The sequence below is a fragment of the Silene latifolia genome, chromosome 3 (genome assembly GCF_048544455.1).
Source record: "Silene latifolia isolate original U9 population chromosome 3, ASM4854445v1, whole genome shotgun sequence".
Lineage (NCBI taxonomy): Eukaryota > Viridiplantae > Streptophyta > Magnoliopsida > Caryophyllales > Caryophyllaceae > Silene > Silene latifolia.
In genome coordinates this window covers 97306153-97315216 of record NC_133528.1, presented here as the reverse complement: position 1 = coordinate 97315216, position 9064 = coordinate 97306153, and the positions used below count along the sequence as shown (strand labels likewise).

Genomic DNA, 9064 nt, shown 5'->3' with positions numbered 1-9064 from the left:
TGCTCCTCTAATTAGACTAATGGGGTATTTATAGTGAAAATTAGGGAGGATGCATTAGGGTTAACTAAGGGCTAAACTAGTAATTACACTTTTTAAGTTGAGCAAGGAGGACCCGGTATTTTCTGAGAGAAGGGCTTCTCTTTTCGTAGCTTGAAGAATGAAATCCGTGCTGTGCAGAAATCCGTGCGGATTAGAGTCGGGACGGCCGGATTTGGGCTGTGCAATCCGAGCGGATTCAGGAGAGGGACGCTCGGATTGTTGAGGGGGAATCCGAGCGGATTCCAAGGAGGGACGCTCGGATTGGGTGGCTGGACGGGCGGATTGTCTGCAATCCGTTCGGATTGTTGGTCAGCTTCAATTCTTCTTCTTTTCTTCCCTTTTCTTCATAAATTCCTTGGGGATTTCCTTGGGGACGCAAGGATCCTTTCTCAACATTGTTCTTCTACTATAATATGTACAAAGGCCTTCTAGTCTTGTCTCTTCTTGATGCTTGGTCATTGAATACAATCAATTTAGCCTCGTTTTGCCATGTAAATGCAAGATTCTTACTCCTTTCCTACCAAGGGATCAAAATCTCAAAGAATATGCAAAACAAAGAACTAAAGATAAGAAATGACCCAAATAGGCACTAAAAAGCATGGAAACAATGGTAATTCGGGGGCTAAATATGCGCCAATTATGGTCACATCAAATATCCCCAAACCGAACCTTTGCTCGTCCCGAGTAAAGAGGTGACAAAGACTAGGACCAAAACTAACCTATCCTAATAATAATAGCCGATATGAGACAATTAGCGGGTCTCACTCCGCCCCTTCAACTCACAACAAGACAACCATGAGGTAGGATGCCTTCTTGCAAGGCAAGGTGGGGCTTGCCAAAATGGCGATACATCCAAACATTAAAGCACATAAAATCACATAATGGATGCATCTACAAAAAGAATAGCCACTTTCCTCATCTAAGTGGCGGAAATTATCTACAAGGGAAGCAATTCAAGGGTACACAATCCTTCATAGATGCAATTTATTCAAACTACTAAGCCTAGAAGGATACCAATAAATCACCTCCAAAATGTGTCAAGCTAGGGTACCTTTGTCCTCAATCGTTAAATGCTTTTGTCAAGAGTAGACTCCCTATGGTGTTAGAAACACTGGAGGATCGCGGAATTCCCCCTCTTGCCTAGACAAGAAGAAGGGTCGTCCCCTCTCTACCATGCACAAAAATGGATACGGTGTATAAAGGGATCAATAGATATTTGAGTTTCATTTTGGGAGTTTGCTTTTGTTTTTGTTTTTCCCCCCAATTTCATGTGGCATTTGACATTTGAGAACACTTTCTTGCCATTTCTTTTTGATTTTTGGCTTTTCAATACTTGACAACTTTTTTTGCATTTCTTTTTGAACATTTTCAAAGTCACCCCAATTAGTAACGAGGGTGCCTTATTTTTGAAGCTTTAGGAGTCTATTTTTGCTCCTCTTTTCTTTTGATGCAATTTTTGCAAACTTTCTTTCACTTTTCATTTCATTGAACTCAAATTTTTGAACAATTTCTTTTTGTGCCCATTCCCTTTGATGACAAAAATATGGTAGAACATGGATGATGGATGGAAGTATGCATGGTTTCAAGGGTCACCTTGGAATAAACGGTAGCCAAGGAGTTATCACACCACAAGGTACTCTTGACTCGGCCTTAAACCATGGGTCAAAGGATACTAGCATGACACATCCTAGGGTGTTTTACAAGTATTCTAACAAGCAAAGTCTTAAGAATAAAAAGCATCTACTAGGGCCTATATATACTTGTCAAGCTTCCCAAGTAGACGGTTTCGCAAAATTTTTCTAACATGCAAACTACATGCCATGATGCAACTAACATATAAACATCCTAATGCAAATGATTCTACCAACTAATATGCCAAATAAACTAAATGCAAGTCCTAAATTCACATTGTTATACCGCATTAATCAAAATAAAGCCACATAGTCATTAACATAAAGAGGAAAAGGGAGATTGGAAAGATCATACCATGCGGTCTTCAATATCCTCATGTCTCGGATGTGGCGTAGTCAATCAAAGTGAACAAGGATAAACAAACACAATATATACAAGACAATATATACAAAGGAAATGAACTTGTTTTTGGTTTTTCAATTTTTTCAATTTTTATGATTTTTGAAATTTTTCAATTTTTATAGTTCTTGAATAAAAGTTAAGTGTTAGAATTCCCATCCCCACACTAATATGGGCATTGTCCTCAATGGCCAAAATGATGGAAATTATGCAAAGATGATGCATGATTTCTATACTAAATGCAATTCGACACTAAGCTATACTACATGATGCATGGTTTTTGTTATGACGGAGAGGATAATTTAGATTACCTCCCGTTGTGTATGCATCAACTTCCCCAAACCAAATAAGACACTATTGCTAATGTCAAAGCATTGGGGTAGTTCATGCACACACTATGCTATGCATGAAACTAGATTGTCATTTTGGATTTTACAAATCGGAACAATAAAGAACACCTCAATGGAACCGAGGTGTGAGTCCTTTGATGTTGCTAGGACTAAACCAACAATGATCAAAATGAAATAAAATACAAAGAGATATAGACAAACCATGGGAGTGTAGGAGTCTCCAAGGCTAGTCTTCCATCATGCTATCATCATCATCACTTCCCTCATGAGAAGTGGTCACATTTCCACTTTCCTTGGCACTTTCTTCTTCACTTTCTCCATCATCTTGTTCATCATCATCTTCACCATCTCTTTCTTCATCTCCACTTGCTTCTTCCTCAATGTTATCATCAAATTCTTCACCATTTCCAACAACCTCATTGTCTTCCACCACGTCCCTAGATGCACCCGGAAACAAGGCTTCTTTATCCGCCCAACTAGGCAAAGGACAAGATGGATCAAGGAGTCCTTGCCTAGCTAAATGTAGGAGGGGAGGATATTGAGCCAAATATGCATTCTTCCGGTCTTCATAAGCTTGCTTGTGCATGGCTTGCATAAGAAGAGTGACATAGTCTTTCCCAATTTCAACTCCTTCCGGTTTGAACTCTTCATACACAAAGGGGTAAGGCGGTATAACAATGGAAGAGGAGGGGGTTTCATGATCACCCTTTTGTTGTTGAATGATGTACTCGGCTTCTTCGGATAGGGGAAGTAGATAGTTGGTCCGGTGGACACTTAGACGACAAATCTTCGCGGGTAAAGTGAATGATCGAGCCTCACTAGTTAGCCATCCATATTTGGTGTCAAGGGGGTTTTGAGCAACCCACTTGAACTTGTTAATCATGATAGGCATATCAATAAGATGGCCACCTTCCTTTGCCTTGTACTTGCTATCCTTATTGAAATTAGGATCAAAGTGCTTGGCTAGGACCGTGACTAGGCCGCCATTAACAATAACGGTTGTACCCTTCTTCCCACTATCAACATGGAGCCATCTATCAACCAATAGCCTCAAAGAATTGAAAGGCTTGGTATGGATTCTTCCGATATTCAAAGCCGATTCAAGGAGAATAAAATCAAGTCTTGTGAAATGATTGGTGTCTTTCCTAGCAATTATGGTATTTCCCACAACTTTGTGCCATACTCTTATGCCCGGATGATGGACCAAAAGAGCACGACAAGCATGAAAATCATCAAATTTCTTCCCGGAGATTGCCTCCCAAAGAGGCTCGGGGTCATACTTTCCATAATGCTTAAGATATCTCGATTCATCGCTAAGACCCAAAATTTCACCCAATTCCTTAAAGGTAATGCGTCTGCTAATGTTAGCTAGACGAAACTCAAGATTTTCCCTATTCTCAACCTTGGTGACTTTTAAAGAACTTAAGAATTCCAAGACAAGGGAAGGGTATGTCAATTCCTTTGTTTCAAACAATTTCTTCAAACCCATGGCATTGAAAAAGGCTTTTGTTTGTTCAAGAACACCCAATTTCTCCAAAGCATCTTTACATATGAATTTGGTGGACTGAATTGATTTCATAGCAAACTTGGCAAATGTATTTCTATGGGTATCGGAAATAAAAGTTACCTCCGGATAATGCAAGAGTTGATCGATTACCGGAGTAGAAGGTGATGCTCCCATAGAAATTTGTTGTTGTTGTGGTTGTACTTCCAAGTTTGGTGTTGCTACCACCATTGCCAAAGCTTTCTTTGTTTGGAGAGCTTTTTGCCTTTGAGAGAGAGCCTTTGCCTTTGGTTCCTTTGTTGCACCCTTTGTCCTTGCCATTTGATGAACTAACCAAGAAAAGAATCAAAAATCTTCAATTTGTAGAATGCCCAAATCGATTTGAAGGTGAAAGGCTTTGCCTTTATGAAATCAAAAATCGACTCAAAGGTTGAAGATTTTGTTCTTGGTTTTGATTGTTATTGAAGATGGAGTGATTGATTTGTTGTTTGAAGGATGGTTTGATTTGATGTTGGTGGATTTTGTTGAGGGTTTTTTTTTTGTTTTTGTGATGGAGAGGATGAGGGTTTTGATGTTTAGGGTAGTGTTTATGAATGAATGAATGAAGGAATGAAGGTGGGAGGGTATTTAAAGGAGTCGAAATTTTCGAAAACGCAGGGGCAATCCGTGCGGATTAGGCCCAATCCGTGCGGATTCTGCAGCTTCAAAATTTTCAGAAGCTCGCCTAAAGACGGGCGGATTCTGGGGAATCCGCTCGGATTCTTCTGTGTAGAGACGGGCGGATTTGCTTTGCAGACGGACGGATTTCATCCGAGAGAAATTTCTTTGTTTTCTTCACCGCAAAGACGGCGTCTTGTTCACAAGACGGACGGATTCTATGAGACGGGCGTCTTTCCAGAAATACGCTCGGATTCTTCAACAGTCAAGAAATTTTCAATTTCAGCTCAGCTCAGGACGGGTGTCTTCTCAGCAGGACGCTCGGATTCTTGAAGACGGGCGGATTCTCAGGAATCCGCTCGGATTCTGGTCCTTTGTACCCGGATTCACTTCATTCGTGCACAATGCATTTCCCTTTACCATTCTTCCATTCTTCTTCATTTCTTGTGTTCTTCATTGTGGGGGCACTACTAAGGCATGAATAGCCTAGGCAATTGCCATCCCCACACTAAGGTAAAGCACTACACATCAATTAAAATTGTTAGTCCCTCCCTCACTTCTCTCTTACATGACAATTATTTTGATCAAAGTAAATAAACATCCAAAAATGACAAAAATGCAATACAAGAATTGAAATGTAAGTTAGGGAGTTAGAAATATTTACAAGTGGTGGTTTAGGGAGGACTCCACCAAACTCTCATTCTTGATGAGATGTCAAGGGGGCATGTTCAAGGTGTTGTTGATGTTGCTCAACACCTTGAAGAAGTAATCAAAAGCTTGTTCATTGTTATGGTAGAGGTCCTCAATAGACCGTGCCCCTTGTTGTTGATCATGATCGATGGCATGCCCAATGTAGGGATTAAAGATCCCTTCAAATTCGTCGTCCCAAAGACCACAAACTTCATTGAGTTGATCATTGAAAATCTCTTGCTTAGATGGAGACAACTCTCCCAATTTCTTCTCTTGGCCAATGAGGCCATCCTTTTCTTCCTTGGTTGATTTTGATGAGCCTTTCAAGCTCTCCTTGTCACAATTCACTTGCTCTTTGAATGGAGCATCTTCATCTTTCTTCTTCCATTGGAGTTCCGATTTCTTCCTTTCATCCCTCCGGCTATAATGATCAATCATGAAACATGGCTCATGCAAACGAGGAGCTCTCATGGTTTTGTCAAGATTAAAAGTTATGCTTTCATCTCCCACTTCTAGAGTGAGCTCTCCATGTTTCACATCAATCACCGCACCCGCGGTGTGTAGGAAAGGTCTTCCTAAGATGATTGGAATGTTGGAATCTTCCTCCATATCAACAATGACAAAGTCCACCGGGATGAAAAACTTCCCAATTCGCACGGGGACATCTTCCCATATCCCTAATGGTGTCTTCGTCGATCTATCGGCCATTTGGAGTGTGATATTGGTGCATTTAAGCTCTCCCATTCCCAACCTTTTACTTACCGAGTACGGCATGACACTCACACTAGCCCCTAGATCACATAAGGCTTTGTTGATCGTCGTGTCGCCAATGGTACACGGTATTGAGAAGCTTCCCGGATCCTTTAACTTTGGAGGTGAACTCCCTTGAAGTATTGCACTACTCACCTTAGTGAAGGCGATAGTCTCAAGTTTCCGGATCGACTTCTTCTTCGTGAGGATATCTTTCATATACTTTGCATAGGCCGGAACGTGATTGATTAATTCCGTGAAAGGAATTGAGACTTCTAAATTCTTCACAATCTCCATGAACTTTCCAAGTTGATCATCAAATTTGGGCTTGGCTTGACGACTTGGAAAAGGAAGTCTAATCACAATGGGCTCCTTCTCTTTGGCTTTGTCTTCATTTTTCTTTGAACTTTCTTCTTTTGATGATTCCCCTTCTTTGGGGCTTTGCACAATTTCTTCCTTTTCACTAGCTTTCACAACTTCATTCTCAACTTGCTCCTTCGGTGCTTCATATCTTGTACCACTTCTCAAGTGAATGGCACTAACCGTTTCATGTCTAGGGGGATTACTTTGAGGTGGTAATTGCCCCTTTTGTCTTTGTGAGCTTGAAGATGCTAGTTGAGTCAATTGTGTTTCCAACATCTTGGTGTGAGCTAGAATGTTGTTGATGGTGGTGTCCTTTGCTTGGCTATCTTTTTGCATTTGGGTGAAAAATTCTTGTTGATTCTTTTGCATTTGGAGGACCGCTTTTTGGACATCAAAACCTTGGTCATTTTGGTGATTGTATGGATTTTGATTTTGATAACCTTGGTTTTGATTGTAAAAGGATCTTTGATTTTGGTTTCTCATGGGTGGTGGAGTGTATGTTGTTTGAGGGTTTTGAACATTTTGGCTTTTGTATGAGAGATTTGGATGGAACTTGGTGTTTTCATTGTAAAAATTTGAATAAGGGGTACCACTTTTGTAAGCTTGGAAAGCATTAACTTGTTCGGTTGTTCCCCTACACTCACTTGGGTCATGACCCAAAGTTCCACAATTCTCACATATCCCACTTGGGATTGATGAGGATGCCGTCATGGCATTGACATGATGCTTTGATGTTTTTGAGTTTTCCTCAAGTCTAGCCATAGCTTGTTCAAACTTCAAGTTGATTGTGTCAATGTGAGCACTAAGTTGAGCACCCAATTGAGTAACGGAGTCCAATTCATGCTTTCCTCCTCTAGTAGCCTTGCGAGGTCTACTATATTGTGAATTATGGACCGCCATTTCCTCAATCTTGTTCCATGTTTGATTGTCATCAACTTCGGTGAACATTCCATTTGATCCCATATTGAGAATGTTCCTTGAATCTTCATATAAACCATTCCAAAATTGTTGTACCAAAAACCATTCGCTAAGTCCATGGTGAGGACATGAGCGACAAACACCTTTGAACCGTTCCCAAGCTTCATACAAAGATTCTTCATCCCTTTGCTTAAAACCCGTAATTTGAGCTCTTAGCATGTTAGTCTTTTCCTGTGGGTAGAATTTTTGTAGAAAGCTAGAGCTAACTTCTTCCAAGAATCTATTCCAAGGGTGGCCTTATCAAGGCCCTTCAACCATTGCTTTGCGGTGCCGATTAACGAAAAAGGAAATAAGACCCATCTAATTTGGTCTTGAGTCACGCCCGTTTGAGAGATAGCATCACAATAATCGCAAAAGGTTTCCATATGAGAATGAGGGTCCTCACTAGGCATTCCCCCGAATTGGCTCCTCTCAACTAGTTGGATGAAGGCGGACTTGGCAATAAAATTACCGGTGAGATGTTGCGGTGTAGGAGTACCATTTGGTAGATTCTCCTCGGTGGGTATAGAGTGTGACGAGAATTTAGGCATTGTAGGTGGATTTTGTGGGATATTGTGTAATGGGTTTTCTTCTCCTTCTATTGCGAAAGGATTGACAAACTCACTAGTGGGTTGAACAATTTCACCAACACCTCTCAAATTCCTCCTAACAAGTCTCCTATTATTCGTCAAGGTTCTTTCGATTTCACGGTCAAAAGGTAACAAATCACCTTGTAACCTTCTAGACATGCAAAATATCAAACAACTCGAAAACAATTAGAACAAACCTTGAGGAGTTTTACTTCCCCAAGGTGAAAAAGACACAACTAATAACAATAAAAGAAATCTTAAATCAATTAAACACCGTCCCCGGCAACGGCGCCATTTTTGATCGGAGCCATTTCGTGTTCACAATTAAGTATATGTGGTCGTTGGTCAATGGTCGATACAAAACACAATTTATACTTCACAAACAACTCTACAATTAGTAAAGAGGCAAGTAAAGGTCGGATCCCAAGGGACGGGTATTGAAATGAGAATTCTATTGTAACTAGTAGTGTCTAGGGGGTGTCACAAATTGGGTTGATGTAGAAGGTTACTAAACTAAAATAGCAATGAAAATAAACTAGCAAGATGAATAAAATAAGGGGTGTAAACAATTGATTAAAAGCACTAGGGTGTCATGGGTTCATAGGGGAATCATGGGATATGATCATACAAACATGTTCTCAAATTATAAGCAAGCAATTATTGTTGTGATGGATTGAGCTGGGTTATATCTTACAATCCTAGGAAAGTTTGGGTCCCGGAGCCGAATCGATTAGATTGTACAACACCTACAAGTCGACTTAATCTTTCCTACTCAACACATGCATGGTCTAACAAGACTCGAGTTGGGTTATGTCTTACAAGTCTCATTGAAAAGATAGGAGATGATAGTAAATGCAAGGATTCATAGGCTTAGCATTTCATCAAATATAACATGTGCATGTATTAAGATCAAAACAAGCAAGCAAATAAGATATGAAAGCATATTGATTTAAGCATGAATCATCCCCCATGTTGGTTTCCCCTAATCACCCATTAAACCCTAGCTAAGAGACTACTCACTCATTATCATGTTGATCATGCTAGCAAGGTTGTCAATCATACCAACAATATGAAACATGATGAATAAATGAAAGTAATTAGCAATAATTAAAAAGGGATTAAGAGATTATACC

The 9064-nt window shown here is 40.2% G+C and overlaps 1 non-coding gene across 1 annotated transcript; it reads left to right on the top strand.

The window, feature by feature from the left end:
* Window positions 1-7414: 7414 nt before the first annotated feature.
* Window positions 7415-7521, top strand: LOC141650725 (small nucleolar RNA R71). The gene has a single exon (XR_012546743.1). It is a non-coding gene; the product is annotated as a small nucleolar RNA R71 (small nucleolar RNA).
* Window positions 7522-9064: the final 1543 nt, after the last annotated feature.